The following is a 27,177-nucleotide window of genomic DNA, read 5'->3' as shown; positions in this document are numbered from 1 at the left end:
AATGGGCAATGGTTTACTTTAAAAAATATATTTTTCCACAAGAGAGATGTAAATTAAAATTGGTGAGGCTTAGAAACCTTACTTCTATGCGGTACCTGAGTAATGAGACTTTTGTTTTTAAGTTTCTAATGTGCATTACTATATGTGCAAGTGCTTAGCTGATTACGTTTTTGTTTAGTTTAGAACTGTTAATTATTCCCGATAGTTTGGGAATTGGCTAAAGGTTTAATCTATTACAATAATTTGCAAAATATAATTAACTTTTTATATTGTCAGAAATGATGTTGATGAGTCATTGGTACACTTATACTGAATATTATCTGTACTATATTTCTAATGTATTCTTTGTGTTGCAAATATCAATAAAACACAGTTTAAAAAAAAAATAAAAAATGTAAACTTGGTTTCTGCCATGTTTCAAACTTAAATACAGGCAATCCTTACTGTAGCTGCTCTGTGTATATGGAAGTTTTCGATTTTGTGTGGTTTTTTTTCTCTCCTTTTTGGGTTTAACTTGATGGACTTGTTTCTTTATTTCAACCAGATTAACTGTCTAACTATGTAACTATGCGGGACTTCAAAGCAGCAGACTGTTTATAATGAGCAAATATGGCTGCCTCCTTGTACATATATCAATAAACAGTATACAGGAAAACATTAACACATATTAATGAACTTATTTACATCAAGCAAATCGCATTTTATCTGGCAAATCACAATTAAAATATAACTGAATGTTTTTGTCATCAATAATTTTAAAGCCCAGCTGTAGTCACAGTAAGAGAAATTATACAAACAGCCTCCAATTCACGCATTGTTGATCAGAGACGCTCCACCTACTCTGCAATACAAGTCAGTGTGAGGAAAAGTATGATGAAGGGTGTGGCTGTTACTCAGCTCTGCCATCACAGGCCACTGCAGCGAAAGCAGGAAGCAGCATTTCCACCGAAAGAATTTGGTATTTTAAAAGCATTTCCAAGCAAAATTTTGTTAAAAAATGACTGGGAAGTGGGAATATAGGATAGATAGATACATAGATAGATAAATAAAAAGGTGAGAGATTTCAATTGGTCTTTAAAACAATTTTAGACATTTTCATTCATGTAGACATCTATGAAGTAATTGATAGCCAGTGGCTGTAACTAAAAAGCTGCATTGCATAACCATTGCAATACAGCAATATTGCTTGTCAATAGTTATTTAGAGAATTATGCCAAACCAGAAAATTGCAAATCATGAAAATTAGTCTTATCAATGTAAAAGTACACCTGTTGGTGCCCAGAGGGTGTGGTGAGTGGGCCAGTATTTAAAAAATAGCACATCAAGCTACAAGACCTCAATGACATGGTAGGGACATGAGGCACACAATTCTTTTTTTTATACTTGCACTCTTAGGTAGGAATTAAAAGTGTCATGATAATAAAGCAAGGACAGCCTACTGCCTCCCCACACTGCAGACATGGCCTATAAATTCTGCCAGAACCCATAGCTGTTAATATACAGGCAGCCATGGAGGAGGAGGAAAATGCAGACCATACCATGCACGTGGAGTGCAGATCAATATACAGTAGATGAGTGCTCTTGTGTATGCGGGGGGGGATTGCTGAACTCAATTCTATATTCATGAAAGCCTGCACTTATATTTAGGAGTTCCTGCAATGATGGCACTGGGTGAAAAATTAATATTTTTTTGTGTAAAGGGCCATATTCTAATGATACTGAATCAGCCCAGAAGATAGCCAATAGGCAGAGTTTTATGGAAACAACTGCATGGTGTCAAAAAATCTGTCAAGACTAATAAACTGTTATGTTATGGATTTTTCTGGAAGGGTGGGTGGCACTGTGGCCTTGCAGTGTTGAAGTCCTGCAGATGTATGCTCAAAAGGAAGATCATTCTTCTAGGGTTTTTTCACACTTGCAGTGCCCTCTGCAAAGCTATCTGTGTTCAGGTCATTTTCAGAGAGCATTTGAAAAGTGGCGTTATGTCTGCAAAGCAAGATAGTTCAAGCCGTGATTTGTCATAATTGTGATGATTATAGCTTACCCCCATGAAAACCCCAAATCCACAATCTCAGAAAATTAGTATACTGTGAAAAGGTGCAATATTCTAGGCTCAAGGTTTCCCACTCTAATCAGCTAATTAAGCCATAACACCTGCAAAGGGTTCCTGAGCCTTTAAATGGTCTCTCAGTCTGGTTCAGTAGGAATCACAATCATGGGAAAGACTGCTGACCTGACAGTTGTGCAGAAAACCATCATTGACACCCTCCATAAGGAGGGAAAGCCTCAAAAGGTAATTGCAAAACAAGTTGGATGTTCCCAAAGTGCAGTATCAAAGCACATTAATAGAAAGTTATGTGGAAGGGAAAAGTGTGGAAGAAAAAAGGTGCACAAGCAGCAGGGATGACCGCAGCCTGGAGAGGATTGTCAGGAAAAAGCCATTCAAAAGTGTTGGGGACTTTCACAAGGAGTGGACTGAGGCTGGAGTCAAGAGCCACCACACACAGACGGATCCTGGACATGGGCTTCAAATGTCGTATTCCTCTTGTCAAGCCACTCCTGAACAACAAACAACATCAGAAGGCTAAAGAAAGACAGACCTGGTCTGTTGCTCAGCGATCCAAAGTCCTCTTTTCTGATGAGAGCAAATTTTGCATCTCATTTGGAAAACAAGGACCCAGAGGTCTGTTGGCATGGACCATAGGGTGAGTACATGGATTGAAAACTGGCTACAAGGGCGAGTTCAGAGGGTGGTGATAAATGGGGAGTACTCAGAATGGTCAGGGGTGGGTAGTGGGGTGCCCCAGGGTTCTGTGCTGGGACCAATCCTATTTAATTTGTTCATAAACGATCTGGAGGATGGGATAAACAGTTCAATCTCTGTATTTGCAGACGATACTAAGCTAAGCAGGGCAATAACTTCTCCGCAGGACGTGGAAACCTTGCAAAAAGACCTGAACAAATTAATGGGGTGGGCGACTACATGGCAAATGAGGTTCAATGTAGAAAAATGTAAAATAATGCATTTGGGTGGCAAAAATATGAATGCATTCTATACGCTGGGGGGAGAACCTCTGGGGGAATCTAGGATGGAAAAGGACCTGGGGGTCCTAGTGGATGATAGGCTCAGCAATGGCAGGCAATGCCAAGCTGCTGCTAACAAAGCAAACAGAATATTGGCATGCATTAAAAGGGGGATCAACTCCAGAGATAAAACGATAATTCTCCCGCTCTACAAGACTCTGGTCCGGCCGCACCTAGAGTATGCGGTCCAGTTCTGGGCACCAGTCCTCAGGAAGGATGTACTGGAAATGGAGCGAGTTCAAAGAAGGGCAACAAAGCTAATAAAGGGTCTGGAGGATCTTAGTTATGAGGAAAGGTTGCGAGCACTGAACTTATTCTCTCTGGAGAAGAGACGCTTGAGAGGGGATATGATTTCAATTTACAAATACCGGACTGGTGACCCCTCAATAGGGATAAAACTTTTTCGCAGAAGAGAGTTTACCAAGACTCGTGGCCACTCATTAAAATTAGAAGAAAAGAGGTTTAATCTTAAACTACGTAGAGGGTTCTTTACTGTAAGAGCGGCAAGGATGTGGAATTCCCTTCCACAGGCGGTGGTCTCAGCGGGGAGCATTGATAGCTTCAAGAAACTATTAGATAAGCACCTGAATGACCACAACATACAGGGATATACAATGCAATACTGACACATAATCACACACATAGGTTGGACTTGATGGACTTGTGTCTTTTTTCAACCTCACCTACTATGTAACCTACTATGTAACTATGTAACAGAGTTTGGAGGAAGAATGGAGAGGCACACACTGCAAGATGCTTGAAGTCCAGTGTGAAGTTTCCACAGTCTGTGTTGATTTGGGGAGCCATGTCATCTGCTGGTGTTGGTCAACTGTGCTTCATTAAGTCCAGGGTCAACGCAGCCATCTACCAGAAGATTTTGGAGCACTTCATGCCCACACTGCCAATAGCACCAAAACCTGGTTCAATGACCGTGGGATTACTGTGCTTGATTAGCCAGCAAACTCGCCTGACCTGAACCCCATAGAGAATCTAGGGGGCATTGCCAAGAGAAAGATGAGAGACATGAGACTGAACAATGCAAAAGAGCTGAAGGCCGCTATTGAAACATCCTGGTCTTCCATAACACCTCAGCAGTGCCACAGGCTGATAGCTTTCATGCCACGCCGCATTGAGGCAGTAATTGCTGCAAAAGGGGCCCAAACCAAGTACTGACTACATATGCGTGCTTATACTTTTCAGAGGTCCAATATTGTTCTATGTACAATCCTTGTTTTATAGATTGCATGTAATATTCTAATTTTCTGAGATTGTGGATTTGGGGTTTTCATGAGCTGTAAGCCATAATCATCACAATTATGACAAATCACGGTTTGAACTATCTTGCTTTGCATGTAATGAGTCTATCTCATATATTAGTTTCACCTTTTAAGTTACATTAGTGAAATAAATGAACTTTTGCACAATATTCTAATTTTTCGAGTATCACCTGTATACCACCCCTTGGCCACCTGTGTGAAACAGCCTATATTGTCTCACCGGTCTTCCATGGACTTTCCTCGGGCACTTCTGACACTTCCAGTTAGGTTTTAGGGCTATGAAATTGTACATTCCCAGAGCAGACAATAATTCATTACAGGGCTTGATCTAGCCTGTCAGATGTCAGGTGGGCGGTGTATAGAGGGTCAGCAGGGCAGTGTACAGGGGGTCAGTAGAGGTCTGCAGGGGAGTTTACAAGAGTCAGTAGGGCTGGGGACAGGAGTCAGCAGGGCATAGAACAGGGGTTATCAGGGCACTGGACAGGGGTCCATAGGGCAGGGTACAGGGGTTCAGCAGGGCAGTGTACAGGGTTCACAAGGGCAGAAGAAAGGGGGTCAGCAGGGCAGTGTACAGGAGTCAGCATGGTTAGCAGAGAAGAGTACAGCCTCACTGCTGGCAAGGCACTCAGCAGAGCTCCTCCTCCCATCCCGGCACTGCACACCGTCTGGGCACTCAGCAGATCTCCTCCTCCCCACACAGCACATAGCTGAGATCAGATTCCCTTCAGACACAGTCTTGATCTGCACAGTGTATAGTTAACTACTGCAGCTGCGCTGCCCCTTTATTCTGGGAATTTCACAGGTCAGAACTGCAACATAACAGCCAGCAGATTGAGGCTATGTCTGTAAAGGGAATCCAATCTCAACTATGTGCTGTGTGGAGAGGAAGAGATCTGTTGAGTGCCCCGTGTGCAGTGCAGACAGTACCAGGACAAGGTCAACTATCGTGGTGAAGATGACAAACTGCACCCTCCCCCCATATGTAAGCATCGTGTCTCAGCAGAATTCCTACTTCCAAAAAAAACAGCACTTCCTCCAAATTCCACCCAGTCAAAATCCTCCTTCCCAACACCAATCTTTGCCCTCTCAGCTCAAATTGCCCTTTCAATTACCCCCCCCTAACACAAGTCTCCCCCTGCCTAAAAAAAAAAAATCACCCCCCCTTGCACATGTCCTCTCTTCCAAATTCCCTCCTATCACAAATGCTCCCGAATGCCTCCTCCTAGCACAACACCCTCCAAATTACCCTTCCCAGCACAAATCCTCTCCCCTCCATCCCCCCTCTTAGCACAAATCCCCCAACCCCCCCCTCTTCCTAGCACTAATTACTCCTCCATATTCTTCTGCTTAGCCCAAATCCCCCCACACCTGCCTAGCACAAATCCCCTCCCCAATACCTCCTCTTAGCCTAAGTCTCACCACCCCATCCTAGCACAAATCCTCTCCTCCCCAAACCCCCCCCCTGCTTTTAGCACAAATTCCCTCCACCCCCCCCCCCACCAGTCTAAATCCCCCCTTCCAAAACGTACAGGTTGTGCTATCCCCCCCCCCCTTCTATCAGAACAGTGCTCCTCCATATACAGCAGATGACACAGGATCACTCTCACATCAGACTGTACATGATTTGATTACCCTCCCCCTACCCACCTTTCCTGCTGCTGGGAGATGAGCAGTCCTTGGAGGAGGTAAAGGGTGGGTAATCAGGCTACATACAGTCCATTCTGAGAGTGATCCTGTGTCATCTGCTGTATGGAGGAGCACTGTTCTGACAGGAGGGGGAGAGCATAGAACAGCCCGCACCTCCTCCCGGCTCTCTCCTATCTGCTGCTGTCACTTCTCTCATTAAGACTTTACTTTTCACTTTAGTAGTTCACTGCACCAGACTGGCCTCCCTTGTCTTGGTGATGGAAGGAGCTCATCGGGCCAGGCACATTGTCTATGGGGGCTCAGCTTGGGGCAGGGCATCCCTCTAGATTCGGCCATAATGAAATGGCTGTGACACTAAATGCTTGACTAACAAAAGTCTATTCAGATATATTCCTAAATCAAAAAGTATCTTTTATTGCTCTCAGCCTCTCCAAATTTCTGTTTTTTTTTTTTTTTTTTTACTACTGTGATCCATAACAACGCTCATTCTTCATGGTCCCACTGTATGTAGGAATGTAGCCACCCTCTCCCAGACTATGGGATCTGTAGTGTGCATAGAGGAGCAGCGCACATGACCACAACCAGGGCTGTCTTTAACAAAGGGCAAAAGGGGCAGCTGCCCCAGTCATTGATGTGGGCCCAGAGCAGCTGACCCTTGAACCCACATTGTCCTCATATAGTTGATAAGTGGATTTGGAAAATGGTTGCCCAGGGTCCAATCAATATTAAAGACGGCCCTGACCACAACTATTGCACACTGCTCATTCCAGACAAACAGAAGGGTAGAAAAGGAGAGGTTTTGATCTCACAGAGTACACTACAATGAGGCAGAAAAGTTATGCCAATGCGAAATACATTACAAGGCTATTAAGTAGTATATGTGTAGGGACATTTTTTTGAGAAAAGGGATATAATTTAACGTTGCTTTAAAAGATTCTAGGCTGTTTGTGTCATTCCTTGCTGTAATGAGTTAATGATTTCACAGAATTGTAAGTTAATAACTAGATGGAAATACTGTGGGTGGATTGAGGACCAGCAATACAGAAGAACATAGAAAAAGAAATGGTAAAATGTAGCAGCCCTGAAGAACATGAAAGCTGAGATGTCCAGGTTTTTTGGTGCAGAGCCTTGTAAATGCACAGAGCATGGGGTGAATTAGGAGGCCTATAGAAAACAAGTCACAGAGGGCCTATAGAAGAAGGCTGGCAGCAGTTTCAGCAGCAGGCGCTATTTTAAGAAGATGATGTCACATCTCAGCCTAAGGAGGATGTCAGCAGCGTATGAGTCAGTGCAGTTGATTCAGATGCTGGAAGGAGACTGGATGCAAAACAGGCTAGCTGCTGAAGATCTGATAGCATGTCATGAGAGGGAGAGATGGGGACAGTGAAAGAGGGTGACGTTCAACACAAACTTAAAGCAACACCTCCTCCCATCCAGAACAAAGCATGCTTGGATTCATGTCACGTTTATATATAACAGATTGTGTAATGGGTCACTCTGCATGCAGTGTAATGCAGAGGGTTACTTCATGCTATATGGGCTGCCTGCCAGCTGGATGATGGGAGAGAGGCGGTATTCTTAATAAGCTCACACGTAAAATGGTGCTTTTTGGATTTCAGCCATGAATTTCATGTTTCCCCCTCTGTAGAGCTGGCTCTGTCCCAAGCCATTCTTTGTCTAGCTAAAGGTTGCCTATATAAGCAGCTGATCTGCCTTAAAGACTCTTTTGTGGATACTGTATATGTCCAGTTTGTGTCCTTGTGATCTGGCACAAAAATCTATAAAGCAATCTTTAAAGTAGCGCTAAAAGACTGCAGAGCAACAAATGACCTACTCTCTCCTTCAGACAACATGTCCCCCTCAAACCAAACATGCTTGATTATAAAGATCCTTTGGTGTTAGATATCTGTACGTCCAAGCAACATTGTAGCCTTCTCAACAATTAACGAAAACTAGTGCTGAAAGATTTCATTAGCAGTATATTAGCTACAGCTTCCTGCTAGTGTTAGGAGAATATTGGCAATACTTACAGTCCGTGTGAAGTTATCATGGGGGCTTATGAAAGGCCTGTTCACACCAGAACACGGTGTGGGAAATCCACGTTTACCACACTGCATTCAAAATGCATGAGTGTGGGATCTGCTGCGAGTGTAAACCTAAGGACATCCCAAACGCAGATCACAAACACAATGCGTTTGCCTGCACCCGATGGCATAGTACTGCATTACTATGCAATCCGGGTACAATGTGTTTTGAAAAGTAGTGTATGCACGACTTTTGGTGCAATCCAGTGCAATTTCAACCCATTCAAATTAAGGAGTTGATAATCACATCACGCAGGAATCATACAGCATCTGCACAGGAACACAAAGCTAGTTCCTGTGCAATTCCGGTGTGAACCTGTAGGCAGGCGCAGTCTATTTTCTCCACTGCGGGCTGCGCTGTTCTCAGCGGCAGCGCAGATAGGGAGGAAATTAAGAGGAACCTGGTTCCTCTATGGTTCCCTCGGTCACAGGGAGGCAGCTATCCAGTTGGATGTTGGCGTCTCAGGTGACTTTGGCAACCATCTTGGATCAGGCAGAGGCTATTTAAGACCCTGGCTCCCGGGTTTAGCACACATTTTGCGAGTGGCTAGAGTAGGGACAGGTCACCCATCTGTCAGGGACAATGCTTAGTGTCAGGGAGCAGTTCTGGAGGAGTAGGGAAAGTGCAGAGAAATGCTATCCCCATTTGGGTACAGACCAGCCAGGCCGCATTCCACTCCTTGAGACAGATGCTGTTGGCACTAATCTGCTGTCGCATAGCTGTTACAACTTGTGAGTGTTCCCAGTCGGTTTGCCTTCCTGCCAGGGCTGTTGTGTATTGTTGGACTTTGTTACAGGATATTCTTGTTACTGCACTTGGACTCCGTGTGATTTCTGCCCACCTCATCACACTGCACCTACCCACCAAGCAGAACTAAATCTCAACTCTAAGAATGATCTGTATTATATACTTACATTGGTCCAGCTTGGTACAATGAAAGTATGTATATCTCATACCTGATGAAATGCTGTGGAAGCTGGAAATCACTGCAGTAATTGGCATCGCTTTAATGATAGCAAAGTCCAGGAATCAAGATAGAGAGGGGGTGTCACCGCTCCAGGTGGATCAAACCTGGAGCGGTGACAGGGTGACAGTAAAGTGCTTTCCCTCCAGTCTAGAAGCCCAGGTGCTGGAAATGCCGGAGTAGTTAGACATCAAAAGAAATTCTGGACAGCCGCACTCCAAAAAAATATATGTTAGCCTTTTATTCAATGAAGTGTCATCCAAAATACAAGTCACAGCAGAATGGAACAAAGCTTACGCGTTTCACACTACGAAGAGTGCTTAGTCATAGCTATGAGGGGAAGGATGGGTGCGATAATAAAGGAGGTGTAGCTCAAGCCTTTTACGTGAGAATTCCACAGTTAGTAGAAGATGGTTTTGAACTAATGGAAGTCCAAAAAATGAATATCCATATACACCAAGTAGCCATGTATGAGGAGAATTTTTTGAAGATGTTACTGTGATGTTTCTGTGATTCGATGAGGTGGAGAAGAGGGGAGGAGATGTTTTGATGTCCACCTTGATCAGAGTATGCCTTGCATTCATTGAGAAAAATAGAAGGTATTCAAGGGATGGCGGCATTGACAAGCAAGTGAAACCCTATGGTACCAGTGCAGAGGGGAAACCGCAGGACCCAGTAGATTGCTGCTATAACTGTAATTTCTCGAACTAATGAATTTCTAACAATAAATGTGGTTTTAATTTCATTAAGTCTATTCATTTCAAAATCAAATGTTAAAAGCAAATGAAATCTTGAAGGACTTTCAAACAATGTTTGCTTAGTCATTGAATATACTGACAATTTTTTTCATGAATTCCTGTACAAACTGGTCATACTAGTGCATGGCCAGCTTAACTCTATCTCCTCAGCAGCATGTACTCACCTTTCCTTCTCCATTCAGCTGCCTGAACCAGGGAAATAGACCTTCTGTAATCCCAGAAGGGACGTCTCAGAGCATGCACAGGGCTATGGGCTACCTAGCGCTGTCTCATGGGAGAAGGAGTCACATGCTCACCCATACCTGGAAGTTCCTGGTATTTCACTTTGCTCTTGGAATCTGAACAAAGTGACGCATGAGCGAGGAAAGGTAAGTAAGTGCAGCTGGGGAGGGGGGAGTTAATTGACCATTTTCCTCTGTGTTGTATGGTCAAAGGGAACAGGTTGTTTTCATGAAAGCTGGTACTGATCATCCTGTGCTTTGTGAGTCCCTGACTTGGATCAAGCATGCACCCAATGAAACCAGAGTAAAATAAGAACACCTGAGCTGCATACGTTTTTGGCTCAAAAAGCATGAAAGCTAATAGATCAGCATGATCTCCTGGCAAGTAGCATTTTCAGAAAGAAAGGTATTCAAGCATGTCCATCTGTACATGTCCCTGCCCCTACAGAAATATACTACATGTACCTCGCTAGTTCACCAGCTAAGCCACCTCTGATCTAAAAAGACATTTTCCCAGCTGAATAGTAGCAGTGTATATTAGTGATTGGACTGACTGGTCAGTTCATAGAAACAAAGCTTCCTGCAACACGAGCATAAACCCCTAACCACTGCTGTCCTGTGACCTGACACCGCAAATGGGAGAATCTACTGGAGCCTGGAAATGCTGAGTATCCCCAAACCAACAGTAAAGGATAGTGGGGAAGGCAGAACAAACAAAACAGGAGAGATTAAATAGAAATCCCCTTTTTTGGGAATATTGAGAAGTAGAGATATAGTGAGGTATTGGATATATGAAGCATTTTCTAGACAAAAAAAAAAGGCCATAGATCCATCAGTGGTAGTGTTGATTCTGTCAACCAGGGTGCATAGCAGATGAACAAAGGACAAGACCAGGCAGAGAATTTGGATGGCATTAGCATGTATTCACAGAGGAGAAATATTTCACACTGTCCTTATGTCAGACATCACCCGCAGCTGTTCTCAGAACTACTTTCTAAATGTCCTTCCCACTGCCCTTTGTGTAGAACAGGCTCCCAGTGTAAGAGCAAAGTCCCCAGCACTCATTTAACATAAAAGCATTAATTAGTATGTACACTTGGATCTCAAAATTATATCTGTGTGTTCACATATACTATAAAAAATGCAGGTAAAGAGAGTTTCTGAAAAAATATTTATCAACTTTTTAATGAAAAAAGAAAAAAAATTAACACCAATGGAAAGGTGGCCTTAAGGCTAGGTTCACACCTAATACGGATGCGGCTCACAGCAGGGGTCCGGTGCGTCCCTGTTCTCTGTTTCAGCAACGAATCAGGCCTAAATTTTTGCCTGAATTCGGGCCTGAAACAGAGCCAAAGACGCAAAGGACCCCTGTGAGAGCCGGTCATAATCTCCCGTCATTCGAATTGGATGCGGTGAAAGCCGCATCCAATTCGCATAAGTGAGAACCCAGCCTAAAGGGTGGTTATTCTTGGCCAAGTTTTTTTTTCGAAAGGAGAACTACAATTGACTGTAATGTGCATGTAGACATAACAGGTCTGCAGAATTTGCCTGTGTACTCTAAAGCTGGATACACACTATGAAAAAATCAGAAGAAAAATTACGTACGAGGCACGATCATTTGATCTTTGTATAGTGTGTACACAGCTTTCGACATCTGTTTCAGCCTTTCCAAATGAAAATTTCTAAAGGTGCGAACTCCAAAATTTTTATCGTACATTAACAGAACTAATAATTTTCGTTTATTGCGTACTGTTTTTGTACAAGAAAAATCGGATATGAAAATTGCTTATGATCAGAAACAATAATCAACAAAAAAAAGAATTTGTCGTAGGAGATTTTTCATACATTATTTCCTTCCTCGGTTCCATCTTGCTGTGAAACATTGAGGAAAACCGGACAATCGTTCACCCGATTTTCCTATAGTGTGTGTACCCCACTTTTATGTTTGTATATCTTCCCTGACCCCAGAAGATATCCCCACGTTGTACATACTCCAGGGACAAAATTTGCTTGGTTGGATTCTTCACAGTCAATTAAGAGAGCTTTTGTCTGGTACAAATGTGCATGTTTTTACAACAATTTTTCGTATGAAAGATTGTTCAGCAGTTTGTCACACTGGCATCTCCCACTGCCATGTATGGTCTGTAGGTGGAATTCCGGTGTTGGACAAAACTATTACAGCGGAATATAATCACACTACAAAAACGTTGTTAAACAATTCCAACTGTAAGCTCTAACGAGCAGGGCCCTCTGATCCCCCCTGTATTGATTTGTATTGTAAATGTACTGTCTGCCCCATGTTGTAAAGCGCTGCGCAAACTGTTGGCGCTATATAAATCCTGTATAATAATAATAATAATAATAACTAACTACCGGTACATGCTACATAGGTCACTTAAAGCGTATTTACAACTATCAGAGTGCTCCTTTACATCAGACGTCCCCATCAGAGTCCCCCTTTACATCAGATGTCCCCATCAGAGTCCCCCTTTACATCAGATGTCCCCAGAGACCTCCTTTACATCAGATGTCCCTATCAGAGTCCCCCTTTACATCAGATGTCCCCATCAGAGTCCCCCTTTACATCAGATGTCCCCAGAGACCTCCTTTACATCAGATGTCCCCATCAGAGTCCCCCTTTACATCAGATGTCCCCATCAGAGTCCCCTTTTACATCAGATGTCCCCAGAGACCTCCTTTACATCAGATGTTCCCATCAGAGTCCCCCTTTACATCAGGTGTCCCCATCAGAGTCCCCCTTTACATCAGATGTCCCCATCAGAGTCCTCCTTTACATCAGGTATCCCCATCAGAGTCCTCCTTTACATCAGGTGTCCCCATCAGAGCCCCTCTTTCTATCAGATGTCCCCATCAGAGTGCTCCTTTCCATCAGATGTCCCCATCAGAGTCCCCCTTTACATCAGATGTGCCCATCAGAGTCCTCCTTTACATCAAATGTTCCCATCAGAGTCCTCTTTTACATCAGATGTCCCCATCCAGATTTGCTGGTTGGAAGCTGAAGAGTGGAAAATTTGAGTGTAGAGTGAAAACCAGTTTTGCTTTTGACTGCTGTGTTTGCCCTTTTAAGGTTCTTTTTGGGGTCTTTCCTTGCAGCCTTTTAACACCTTTTCTGTCACTTTTTAAACTCTTTTCTTCCTCTAGACTACTAATTAAGGGGAGTGGTTAATTGGTCACAGGTGATACAGGTCCTATATAACTTTCTGTAGAACTAATTTCTGAGCTTGCTACCTTTTTGCTTGCTGTAACTCTGACCAAGTGGAACTGGACTAAGTGGTGAGTTAAAAACCAGAGTTGAAAACAGGAGATTATAACAGGAGTCTTCAAACCTTTAAAGCGGGGTTCCACCTGTTAGGGGCAACTCTTAAACAAGTTGCTTTAAGTTTATATTGCTTTGTCAAATTATTGCTTCTATAAGAATGATGACACGGAGTCAGATATGTCTGTGTCACAGTCCGGAGCAAAAGAGGACTGCGCCCTTTACTTTTTTCAAAGGCCTTTTATAGGCAGCTCTACAAGCAGTAATCTTATCGGCATTACCAAATGAGGTTAAGGTACAAAGAGTTTCTTATCAGTGAACACGTAATGATTATTCAGCAGTTCCAAATTCCATCTAGATACAGATTGATACGTACACAGAAGAGAAAAAGCACAAACAATTTAAGTAGAACAATTGATACGTACACAGAAGAGAAAAAGCACAAACAATTTAAGTAGAACAATTGATACGTACACAGAAGAGAAAAAGCACAAACAATTTAAGTAGAACTCTAAGTCATTATTTCAACCCTATCAATTTCCCCCTTTGACATCATCCTCTCCCTCCCCCTGTGTCCTCATGAACAAGTTCTAGTCAGCTTTTCCTAGAGTACTATCCCTGACCGCGGGTTGTCAGAGGGGAAAATCCCATCCCTCCAGGTGTTACTCACATCTTAAATTCAAGAAGAGGAGTTTATGGGAGTAGGGTGATGTCAGTATACATTTATCAGTATGCCCTGTCTATTCTCCTAATTTTCCTATTTATTTTCCTGTATACACATATATTTGTGATTGTAAGTGATATTAATATTAAAATAATAATTACCATTGGACTTAACAACCAGTGAAAGGTGTTGGTTGCTGTAGAAGACATTCCACTAAATATATCCCACCAATGTGGTGCAGTATCCTGTTGTATCTGTGAGGAAAGATGCACTAGTCTACCTTTGTCAATTATTGCAGATACGAGGTTATTCTGTAGAGTATGTTCTAGTGTTTCTATGTGTTGTCTTAACAACTCTGATTGTTCCAAAACCTGTTTTAGTGGGTCTAAAGAAATTATAAAGGGTGTAGTGTCAGTGAGATTATGTACCTCAAAGACTGAAGAGAATACCTTATCGGCGTCTGGTTCAAAAAGATAGGTGTCGTTACCCCATTGTAATGTTTTAATCTTTTTTATGCATCCCGCAAACGGCACCGATTTATTTAACCCTGACATGGTGCGGTTATCATTAGTAATGATACAAATATGCTGGGGTCCTATTTCTATGAATCTATTGTTCACATTTACCGGTGTTCTTTGCATTTTGCATATGCTAGTTTGGTATTTTAACAAGCAAGGTTCATATACTGGAGAACTTCTGCCGCATACCATTCCCTTATTAGTTCCTTCACATAGATTTAAATCATGGGTTCTGTCTCCTTTATCTACATATTTCCCATATATTTCTGGATACCAAAACTCGTCTTTAATTACTAGTGGCATGACCACTATTTTACACATTTCCATTACATCTGCTCCCCGGTATGCTTCAAACCTTCCTACACACCATTTATTCTCACATTCTATCTTATCCCCTTTTACTTGGAACCATACACCATCGTCAGTTAGACCCTTAAAATATTTCATCCAGGTATGATAATTTCCCAACTGTAGTTCAGTCCTGGCCTTATTTATTTGTATATGATAGGATAAGAGGTTAAAAGAGCACTGTGTGAAATTTACAAACTGTTGACTTTGATTCCACAGCTGGAGCTCTGCTCCTATCGTGTGATTTATTAACCCTCCCAAAAATTGTAATAGGGGTATTTCTTGCAGTTGGGTTTCAAAAGTGGTGGGTAACCATTTGCTTGTGATAGTCAAGCTGTCAGCTATGTGTCCCCCCGCATGCTTCCATCTGTTGTTCATTTCTTCTATTTCGACCGAGTTTAAAATTCCCATCCCTGTACCCGTTAGTCCCAATAGTGTGTCGTACCATTCTCGTTTATACCTGCACTCCGGTATCGGGGGAAAGGTGATATTGAATTTTATTTTTGTTTTCTGTTGTGATGTTGATACATTTATGCAAGTGTTTGGTACGGGTGTTAATATGGAAAATTCAATTATTGGCGTTACTTCTTCCTCCATTTGTATGTGAAATCCATAGGACTGTGCATTCCAATACCACCCATCATCACTCTTTTCCCTCCACCAACAGGCACAGAGGAAAGTACTGGATTGATTAACGGTAATATCTGTCAGATTACACATCCCTTCTGATATATTTTCTCCCCCTGCTATTGTGACTAATATTTGGTACATTTGTCCTACCACCCGTTCCCGGGCTTGTTTCCACGTCTGTGAAAGGGATATTTTATGGCACCTATGATTTTTACTGTTATTGAAAGGAAAGCTCATATTGTCATTCCACTGGAAGGTTATAGTTACTTCTGAGAGTGGGTCTGCCTGTATCCATGCAATACCTACATCTATATGAAATGGTCGCCTGTGTCCTTTAACAGTGTAATTACCTACATCATAATACTTATCCATCTCATATCCTGAATCATTTGCTACTTTTTCGTCATCTATTACCCATTGGAAATTTGCGGTTTCCTCTACCTCAAATACTCTAATACCAGGAGTCCAGGCATACACTTGTACAAAGGCAAGTTTAAACAGACTATAGAAAAGTAGAGATTTCATGATGACGTTTTCTCAGGTTGTTTCTTGCAGTGTGATGCGTGTATCCAGGTTGGCTTTCCCTCCAGCTTTACTGAAGTGGCTGTAGTTAAGAGTACTTGATAAGGACCTTCGAACCTGGGTTCCAATGTCTTTCTGGTGTGTCTCTTTACATATACATAATCCCCTGGTAGCAGCGTATGGGTACCTGTTATTGAGTTAGGGTCTGGAAGAGAAGAATACACACTTTTGTGGATCTTAGTTAGACGTTGTTGTAATTGTATTACATATGCAGTCAAACTATCACATTGCAATTGCATACTCTGTGGACAGTATAGACCTAATCTAGGTGCGTTCCCAAAAAGTATTTCATATGGGGACAATCCTGTTTTCCCTGTTGGAGTGTATCTTATGGAGAACAAAGCCAAAGGCAAGCATTCTGGCCATGGCTTGTTTAACTCTTGCATGGCTTTTTGTATTTTCAACTTTATTGTCCCATTTACTCTTTCCACTGATCCTGAACTCTGTGGGTGGTAAGGGGTGTGGAAACTTTGTTGAACCCCTAACATGGTCATCACATTCTGCATGATTTCTCCTGTAAAGTGTGTCCCCCTATATGATTCTATGGTTTCAGGAAGACCAAACCTATGTATTAACTCAGTGATCAGTTTCTTAGCTGTGGCTTTAGCTGTAGCTGATTTTACTGGATAGCTTTCAGGCCAACCTGAAAATAAATCGATACACACGAGGACAAATTCAAAGGGGCCGCTCTTAGGCATTTGTATGTAGTCAATTTGCAGTCTCTGGAAGGGGTATTGGGCCCGGACCTGGTGTTTTCGTGGGGTTTTTACTCTCTGTCCTGGGTTATTCAGGTTTTGGCAGGCTGCACAGTAGTTTCTCGCAGTACTACTGAATCCAGGGGCGAGCCATCCTTGGTTCACAATCCTATACATGGAATTAGAACTGACGTGTGTGGGTAGGTGAACTGCCGCTGCCATTGCTGGGTACAGAGAGGCAGGTAGGCATACTTTGCCTCCTTCCCTCCATACATTGTCAAGGTCTGGTGCTGCTCCCATCCTGGCCCACTTATCTTTCTCGCTCTCCCCTGCTTGCCCCTGTAATTTGCTCAGCTGCTGCCATGTTGGTTCTGGGATACTCACCTCTATTGCTGCTAAGGTCTCAGGGCTTCCTTCCCCTAGAGCTGCCTGTTTTGTAGTCAAATCTGCAAATGCATTTCCTTTTGCCTCAATTGTTTTTGCTCTCGTGTGTGCCGCTATCTTCATAATGGCCACTCGTTTAACCTTTTGAAGATTGTTCAGGACTCTCTTAATCCCTTCTCCATGTTTTACAGGTGTACCTGCTGCTGTCAGATAACCTCTAGCCCTCCATATGTGGCCATAATCGTGCGCTACACCATAAGCGTAGGCAGAGTCAGTGTAAATATTCCCTTCTCGTCCTTTTAAGTATTCTAGGGCTTGTTCTAAAGCTTTTAATTCTGCTTCCTGTGCTGACATGTGGGCTGGTAAGGGCTGTGCTTCAATCACCTGTGTATCAGTTACTACAGCATACCCTGTGTGATATTTACCCTTGTCATCAGCAAACCTACTGCCATCTATGTACAAAGTGTGCTCAGCATTTAAAATCGGTGTATCTGTAACATGTGGGAATCCCATTGTCTCCTGTTCCATGAGCTGAAAACAATCGTGCTGATCTATCTCTTTAAACAGAAGGGTGTCAGTTTCCTCATCTCCTTCTTTATTAGCACTATTATTCCCCCTTGCCAAATCTGGTGACTGAAGAGGCAAAAAGGTGGCCAAATTTAAAGTTGTACAGCGCTGAAAAGTGACATTTGGAGGTAAGAGTAAAGTACACTGTAACCTCAGTTGTCTGGCCATTGAAATGTGTTTGGGCTGAACTTGAGACAAGATTGCATGTATGTCATGTGTGGTGTGTACTACAACTGGATTGTCTAGGACAATCTCTGATGATTTATCAATGATGATTGACACTGCAGCTACCGCCCGTACACAGGACGGTGAACCTCTGGACACTGGATCTAGTGCTGCTGAAAAGTAAGCGACTGGTCTTTGTTTTCCATGTGCCTGTGTCAAAACACCTGTGGCGTGTCCATATAGATTAAATTTCTTAGTGTAATCTGGAATACCAATAGCCGGGGCAGAAATTAATAGCTTTTTCAAAGTGACAAATGACTCATACGCTACTTCTGTAAGCACATACGGTACAATTTTCAAACAATCGTATAATGGCTGCATCAAAGCGCTAGCATGTGGTATCCATTGTCTACAATATGACACAATACCTAAAAACATATGCAATTGTTTGAAATTCCGTGGGGGTAACATTCCCTTTATCACTTGAACCCTTTCCTCAGTGAGATGCCTTGTACCCTGTGATATACAATGTCCCAAAAAGATAACTTTTTCCTGGCACACTTGCAATTTGTTCTTATTAACTTTGCAACCCTTTTCTGCCAAGAAGCGCAACAAATTAAGGGTGGTAGCCAAACAAGTTTCCTTGTCCGGGCAGCATAATAATAAATCATCCACATATTGTAGCAATACACAAGAATCTGGTGGTACCCATTCTCCCAACACCGTTTGCAATGCTTGTGAATATAAGGTAGGTGAATGCGCCATACCCTGCGGTAGGCGTGTCCAGGTTAGTTGTCGATTTTTGAGGGAAAATGCAAACCAAGGTTGGCATTCTTCCGCAAGTGGGACAGAAAAGAAAGCGTTCGCTAAATCTATAACTGTAAAATACATGCTGGTCGAAGGTATTTGTGACAGTAACGTATGTGGATTGGGTACTAAAGGCGTCATTGGGGCTAGTAGTTTATTGACCGCTCTGAGGTCTTGAACCATTCTGTACTTAACTGGACTACCGGCTACTGTTTTCTTTTTAACCGGGTACAAAGGGGTATTCGCCGGTGATTTTACCTCTTTTAGAGCTCCACTTTTTAATAAGGATTGGACTTGCATTTCTATAGCCGCCTCTTGGGGTGCACTGAGTGGATACTGTTTTTGTTGGGGAAGCACTGCTCCTGGAATCAGCTGTAGGGTAACCGGAGGTATGGGCAAAAGTCCAACATCTGCTGGATGTTTCTCCCATAGTTCTTCCGGAAGGGATGACAAGATCTGATCCAAATCCGGAGGAGATGGACCGGACAGTTCCGATTCCTCCTCCAGATATTGTATCAGGTTACACATCTCCATTATCCCCTATAGCTAAGGTGACAGTGCCATCTGGGTGATAGGTAATGTTAGCTCCTATTTTCTGTAAAATGTCAGCTCCTAGCAAATTAGTGGGGGCTCCTCTAGATACCAGAAAACGGGAAAGGAACATGTGGTTCCCTATTTTAACTTTTAGAGGTTTTGTCAGCGGGGCGTCGGCTAAAATGCCATCATACCCAGTTATTAATAAAGTGTCAGGTGATTCTTGCTCAGGGAGTAGTTCAGAATCGGAAAGTAACGAGCGTGAAGCTCCTGTGTCGACTAAACAAGAAATTTTCTTATTACCAACCGTTATAGTAGTCTTAAGCATTTTAGTTTTGGATCTTTCTAAAACCGGGGCGAGTCATGCCCGTGGACCATCCCCCTGTCATCTGACTTCACCATTATTGTTATCCCTGGGCCAGTTCCTCCTCTGACTAACTGGGTAATCAACACCTTCCTTTCCTTCATCTCTTATTCTCTTTCTGCAGTTGCGTCTGATGTGGCCAGTCTTGTTACAGTAGTAACAAGTAAGGGGTTTGCGATAGGAACCTCTGCTTGGTTCTTGGGGATCCACAACCGTATTGATTGTCGGATGTTTTCGATTTTTGTTTTCTGCTAAGTCTGCTTCTATCCCTTGTGCCTTTTGCAACAACGTCCCTCTATTCCTAATGGCCCTCCACTCTGGGGTACAAGCTTTCATTTTCTCACTTATCTGTGGAATTAGCCCTTCCATAAACTGTCTATTGAAAGTTCGAATTGTAATTGGTAGTTTTAAGTCCATTCCCTCGTCTGCCATCATACTTTCCATTGATAAGTAAAAGTCTGATACCGTCTGTCCTGGCAGTTGTTTCATGGGTGACGTGGAGCCTCTCTCTTGCTGTTTTGCCTGACAAAAAGCGTTTAACAAAGCAAGAAAAGGGGCCCTTGAGCCTATATGCCTAACATGGCCGTCTGTCAGATTGCCGTGTTCATCGGCTACTTCTGGAGGTCTATGCGGACCTATCTCTGTCATAAACTGATTGAACATAGTCAAAGTCATTTTATGTCTACACAAATCTTCCCCGTCCTGCCAAGCCGCTCTATGTGTATTCATTAACTGGGTCACAAATCTACTAAAAGCAGCCGGCTTGGCTACTGGATCTGGGGCGTTCTGAATTAGAGCCATAAGTGTGTCCGCTGACCATGGTTTCCAGGTATGTATGGCCATGTTACGAGTAACCGTGGTCGGTGCATTTGGATGGTCTGGATGCCCGTGTTCAGGATTGGGTATTGTTATGATTCGTGTACTAATATGTACTGGGGCTACTGGTTCTGGGTGAGGTTTTTGTGCTCCACAATGCACAAATTCTTGTGCCCACTCGGGATTTTGTGATCCACAAATCTGGCAAACCCATCTTCTACCCTCAAGTACAGGATATAACCCTGACTTATGCGAATTTTTTTCTATATCAGTGTATGGGGGTGGAATGGTTGAAGTAATATTATTTAAGGTTTCAACATTTTTTGTTCTTCTATCTTTCATATCCCAACCATCACAGTCTGGATTATATTTCCACCCCTCTTCTTTTGCTCTATTTGAAACCTTAGTTAAGCATTGAACCTGACGCATCCATTGCTTCTCTAACACCTCTCCTTGTCTGTCCCTTTTTATTTCACTCCATAAATCCGGGTCTAAACCCGCTGCTCCTTTCACCTTAAATTTACAAAGGACATCCTTTAAGTCCCGCGCTTCATCTTTCCCACAGATGTTTTTAATTATCTGTGGCACCGTATAATGTGCCACAATTCCCTGACGGGGTTTTGTATTCTGCTGGCCCATTCTGACAGTCCTGCCTAGGTAGCGTGTGGGACACTTAGTGTACAATATAAAACACTTAACCAAGTTACACTAGTTCCTCGTTGCCTTCCTCCTAGGGTGCCAGAATACTAAAAACCTCTCCTAGATGAGATTTCTGAAACCAAATTACTTTATATGCTAGCCCAATAACAAATAATTACTTTATATGCTAGCCCAATAACAAACCAGAATGCGGCTACAACATATACAAGAATGCGGCTACAACATATACAAGCATTCCTTTAAGTGGCCAGGTATCCGACTAGATCTCCGGACTTTGTGGAGACCTTATTCCCCCCCCGTATCTGGGATCCCTCTCATACACTCTTATCCCTGCTTTATGGAGCAGACAGGGCTTATACTTTCAACCCGTCTATGGTTTATGAGTTAGATGTGAGGTTAAGCATAAGCGTCAGACCCCCCAAGTTCACTTATGTGAGGTAAGGGCGCATTCCGTTGCTTAGTTCGGCAATCCCCTTCTAACTCATACCATCCTTGACAAGGCTCATTCACTTGCTCAACAAGACAGACAGACAACAAATAATTCCAGCAATATAAACTAAAATATGCAGTAATTCTAGACTCACCACTACAGAGGCTGGTGTTTTAAAACCAGGAGAACCATAAATGACAGAACGGATAGGCACAAATCAGGGGAGCACAGAATATAAGAAAAATAAAGCTTTTTCTTACCTGCGCAGGTTTTCGATCTGTGGTTCCCGGAATGCCTGTCCTTTCGTTCCGTCAGCGTAGTTCAGCCACCTCTTGTAGCAACTTGGTGAGTCCCTGTTCGGGCGCCAAAACGTTAGGGGCAACTCTTAAACAAATTGCTTTAAGTTTATATTACTTTGTCAAATTATTGCTTCTATAAGAATGATGACACGGAGTCAGATATGTCTGTGTCACAGTCCAGAGCAAAGGAGGACTGCGCCCTTTACTTCTTTCAAAGGCCTTTTATAGGCAGCTCTACAAGCAGTAATCTTATCGGCATTACCAAATGAGGTTAAGGTACAAAGAGTTTCTTATCAGTGAACACGTTATGATTATTCAGCAGTTCCAAATTCCATCTAGATACAGATTGATACGTACACAGAAGAGAAAAAGCACAAACAATTTAAGTAGAACAATTGATACGTACACAGAAGAGAAAAAGCACAAACAATTTAAGTAGAACAATTGATACGTACACAGAAGAGAAAAAGCACAAACAATTTAAGTAGAACTCTAAGTCATTATTTCAACCCTATCACACCCAAATTTTGAACAATATCTGTATCTATTCTCTTCCTTGCCTAGATGCTGACATGCCGTTTAAAAAAATTTAAATCGCCGTAATTACCTTTTATTTTTCTATTCTTCTTTGCACTTCCTGGTTCTCCTCCCATGGAAGTAGGCGTGTTTCTAGCCTCTCCCAGACTCCTGGGAGCTAGTCTCAGACTTCCCAGGATGCCATTGAGCATGTGCGGGAACGAGCGGTGAATGCTGGGAGCACAGCATTCACCACATCCAGGAAATAAATGCTTGTGGGCTTCAAATGCCCACAATGAAGATGGAAACCGCCTGCAGTGAATAATATAAGTTATTCTTTCCGACGAAATCTGACACAGGCGGACATATTACACACAATATGTGAGTATGTAATGCTGAGAAGAAAAGTTTGTGAATGAACTCAAAAAAAAAAAAACGATAGATAGGTGGACCCCCGCTTTAAGTAACATCTGAAATGTCCTGTTAGTAATATTATTATTGTAACTGGGAAAATGCATGGTAGAAAGATTGAAGGTTTTGTGCATTGCACCATGTGCCACACGTATACAACAATGGAGCAACACCTCCGGGATGGCTATCGCTGTGACAGATGTGAGCAGGTTGCCCTTCTGGAAGCTTGCATTAGAGATCTGGAGGAGCAAATTGCCAGAACTGACAACCTTGAAAGGGGCCCTAGTAGCAGCGGCGGCTGGTGAAGTTTTAGGATGGGGGGCGCCAGACCCCACTCTTCCTTTTTGACCCCTCCCACTTCTCATAAGCCACACCGCTTATTATAATTAGGGGTGGACATTCGTTTGTAGGCGTGGCATAGTGAAAAATGTGTGTGGTTTCAGGGGAATAGTGGGCGTGGCTTAAAGGAGCATGTCTCTAAGGGTGTGTGGTTAGAGTCTGCGATGAACGAGGGAAAGAGAGAGAGAGAGAGAGATGGAGGGACAGCAGGCTCAGATCATACACAACAATAGAAACACATGTATGCCAGAAAGTTTAACAATCAGAGGATAAAGATACTCCAAACTCCTGGTGTTAGCGCTTCAGTCATCCTGGCACCATGGTTGTTATGGTGTCAGGATGATTAAAGCGCATTATTTCTATTATTACATTGTAATATAAAATGAAATCATTCAACTCATCATAATGCAGAATCAGTGGGAGCCCTGAGCATGTCAACTGCCATGTCGCCTGCCACCAGATGCCATCAGGTGCCCCCAGCGGAGTCCCTCCTCACATCAGGTGCCCCCAGCAAAGTCCCTCCTCACATCAGGTGCCCCTCAGCAGAGTCCCTCCTCACATCAGGTGTCCCCAGCAGAGTCCCTCCTCACATCAGGTGTCCCCAGCAGAGTCCCTCCTCACATCAGGTGTCCCCAGCAGAGTCCCTCCTCACATCAGGTGTCCCCAGCAGAGTCCCTCCTCACATCAGGTGCCCCCAGCAAAGTCCCTCCTCACATCAGGTGCCCCCTGCAGAGTCCCTCCTCACATCAGGTGCCCCCAGCAGAGTCCCTCCTCACATCAGGTGCCCCCAGCAGAGTCCCTCCTCACATCAGGTGCCCCCAGCAGAGTCCCTCCTCACATCAGGTGCCCCCAGCAGAGTCCCTCCTCACATCAGGTGCTCCCAGCAGCGGAGTCCCTCCTCACACCTGTTTCCCCATCAGCGGAGTCCCTCCTCACACCTTTTCCCCATCAGCGGAGTCCCTCCTCACACCTGTTTCCCCATCAGCAGAGTCCCTCCTCACACCTGTTTCCCCATCAGCGGAGCCCTTCCTCACATCGGTGTCCCCATCAGCGGAGCCCCTCCTCACATCGGTGTCCTTATCAGTGGATCCCCTCCTTACATCGGTGTCCCCATCAGCGGAGCCCCTCCTTACATCAGTGTCCCCATCAGCGGAGCCCCTCCTTACATCAGTGTCCCCATCAGCGGAGCCCCTCCTTACATCAGTGTCCCCATCAGCAGAGTCCTCCTCACATGTGTGTCCCCATCAGCAGATTCCTCCTCACATCTCAGTGTCCCCATCAGCAGCAGATTCCTCCTCACATCTCAGTGTCCCCATCAGCAGAGTCCTCCTCACATCTCAGTGTCTCCATCAGCAGAGTCCTCCTCACATCTCAGTGTCCCCATCAGCAGAGTACTCCTCACATCTCAGTGTCCCCATCAGCATAGTCCTCCTCACATCTCAGTGTCCCCATCAGCAGAGTCCTCCTCACATCTCAGTGTCCCCATCAGCAGAGTCCTCCTCACATCTCAGTGTCCCCATCAGCAGAGTCCTCCTCACATCTCAGTGTCCCCATCAGCAGAGTCCTCCTCACATCTCAGTGTCCCCATCAGCAGAGTCCTCCTCACATCTCAGTATCCCCATCAGCAGAGTCCTCCTCACATCTCAGTGTCCCCATCAGCAGAGTCCTCCTCACATCTCAGTGTCCCCATCAGCAGCAGATTCCTCCTCACATCTCAGTGTCCCCATCAGCAGAGTCCTCCTCACATCTCAGTGTCCCCATCAGCAGAGTCCTCCTCACATCTCAGTGTCCCCATCAGCAGAGTCCTCCTCACATCTCAGTGTCCCCATCAGCAGAGTCCTCCTCACATCTCAGTGTCCCCATCAGCAGAGTCCTCCTCACATCTCAGTGTCCCCATCAGCAGAGTCCTCCTCACATCTCAGTGTCCCCATCAGCAGAGTCCTCCTCACATCTCAGTGTCCCCAATCAGCAGAGTCCTCCTCACATGTGTCTCCGGCAGCAGAGCCCCTCCTTCATGCCCTGTCTGTCCTCTTTAGCAGCAGCTTGTCAGTTCCCAGCTTTCTCTGTGTGTTCAGTGGAGAGGGGAGGGGCCTCCCCTCTCCACTGAACACAAGGGGATTAGTCCTCACGGCGGCCATCTTTTTGTAGCCCGCAGTAGTAATACAAAGGACCCGGCCGTAGTGATACTACGGGCGGGCGGAAGTTATCCGGCGCGATAGACTGTGCCACAAGCCCATTCAAAACCCCGCAAATGAAGTGTCTCATCTGCAATCTCATGATTGCATAGACACTTCCCATAGTGCACTGTGTCCGGCGCCCAAACACAGTGCACTTAAAGGAAATGTTTTTCAATTTTTTGTTAAAGGACCTTTTTAAAAAAAAAGTATTTCCTTTTTTTTTTTTTTTTTTTTGACTGTTGGGGAGGGGGGCAGCTCCTGTGCGCTCCCTATGGACGGGTCGCCACTGCCTAGTAGGGTTAATGGGGAGGGTGGAGGGGAAAGTCAGGATTATCAGGTAGGAAGATGGGTTAATGTAGTTAGAGGGAGTGGGTAGGGGCTCACAGAAAAGGAAGGCCAGCCCTGGGTTTGGGCACCCTAACAGATTTGCCAAGTTGGGTGAAGATGTGAGGGTTTCAAGCTCAGAGGTGGCAGTCCTGGATGTCGCTGCTCTTCCTAATAGCCAGGAGAGCAGCCCATCTAGTAGGGGTGGTAAGGGGAGTGCAGGTAGGCCTAGACAGTTGGCTGTCTTTCTGGTGCCAGGGTTCGGCATGTGGTGGACCGGGTTGATAAATTACTGGGAGGAGCTGGGCTTGACCCAGCTGTCTTGGTCCACATTGGAACGTGGAATGATGACAGAATATATGGAAGGTGGAGGCTCCTTAAGAACCAATTTTAAAGAACTAGACTGCAAGTTGAAGGGAAGGACCTCAAAGGTGATATTCTCTGAAATATTGCCTGTGCCATGCGTAACACAGGAAAGGCAGGGGTAGATTAGAGAGCTGAATGCATGGCTAAAGACCTGGAGTAAAAAGGAGGGATTTGGGTTTTTAGAGCACTGGGCTGACTTTTCATCGGGGTGCAACCTATATGCTAAAGATGGTTTGCACCTAAATGGAAGGGGGTCTACGGTGCTGGAGGAGAGGTTTATGGGAAGGCTGGGGGAGTATTTAAACTAGGATTGTGGGGGGGTGAATTAGGTTATAATGGGGCAGAAAGGTCAGACAGGGGTTAGCCCCTATTGGTGGGTGGAATGGGGAAAGATCGGGGGAAGGCTATGGCAGATGATATGAAGGTTTCTACATTACAAACAACCATTGGAAATGGTACTATTTGTACTAAAATAAAAAAATATGAAACATACATTTGAAAAATGTGACAATGGATTAAAGTGTTTGTTCACCAATGCCAGAAGTCTGTCAAGCAAAATAGGTGAGTTGGAAGCTCTTGTGCACAAGGAGAACTATCATCTAATTGCTATTGCTGAATCCTGGCTTCATTCTTCTCATGACTGGGCTATGAATATTCCTGGCTATGCTCTCTTTCAAAAAGACAAGGTAAAGCGGAGGGGTGGCGGTGTCTGTCTCTATGTGAGAAATGATCTCAAAGCGAGTGTAAAAGAGATCCTAGTTGATGGAGAGTGTGATGAGTCTGAAACATTATGGATGGAACTGTACATGGGTGTGCGTACTACAAAGCTTATCATTGGTGTTTGTTATAGACCTCCCAGTGTTAATGAGGAGGTGGAGTCTCAGCTCCTTGCACAGATGGAAAGGGCTGCAAGGGCTGGGACAGTGATAATAATGGGGGATTTTAACTACCCATGACTGGCGTAATGGCACTGCTGGAACAGTTAAAGGGCAAAAATGTATAAACCTATTACAAGACAATTTTATGGTCCAGTTTATTGGGGCCCCGACTATGAATGACCTGGTGATCTCAAACCATGCAGAGCTTATTACCAATATTCATATAAAAGAACATCTGGGTAACAGTGACTATAACATGATTTTATTTAATGTTAGCTGTAAGTAACAAACACATATGGGATAGATAAAAACACTTAACTTTAAGAGAGTAAATTTTCTAAGGATGTGGGCTGCTCTCCAGGACTTAGACTGGGAGGAACTATTGGCATC

This window comes from Aquarana catesbeiana, linkage group LG01 (genome assembly GCF_042186555.1).
Source record: "Aquarana catesbeiana isolate 2022-GZ linkage group LG01, ASM4218655v1, whole genome shotgun sequence".
Classification (NCBI taxonomy): Eukaryota; Metazoa; Chordata; class Amphibia; order Anura; family Ranidae; genus Aquarana; species Aquarana catesbeiana.
This window is presented reverse-complemented; position numbering follows the sequence as displayed.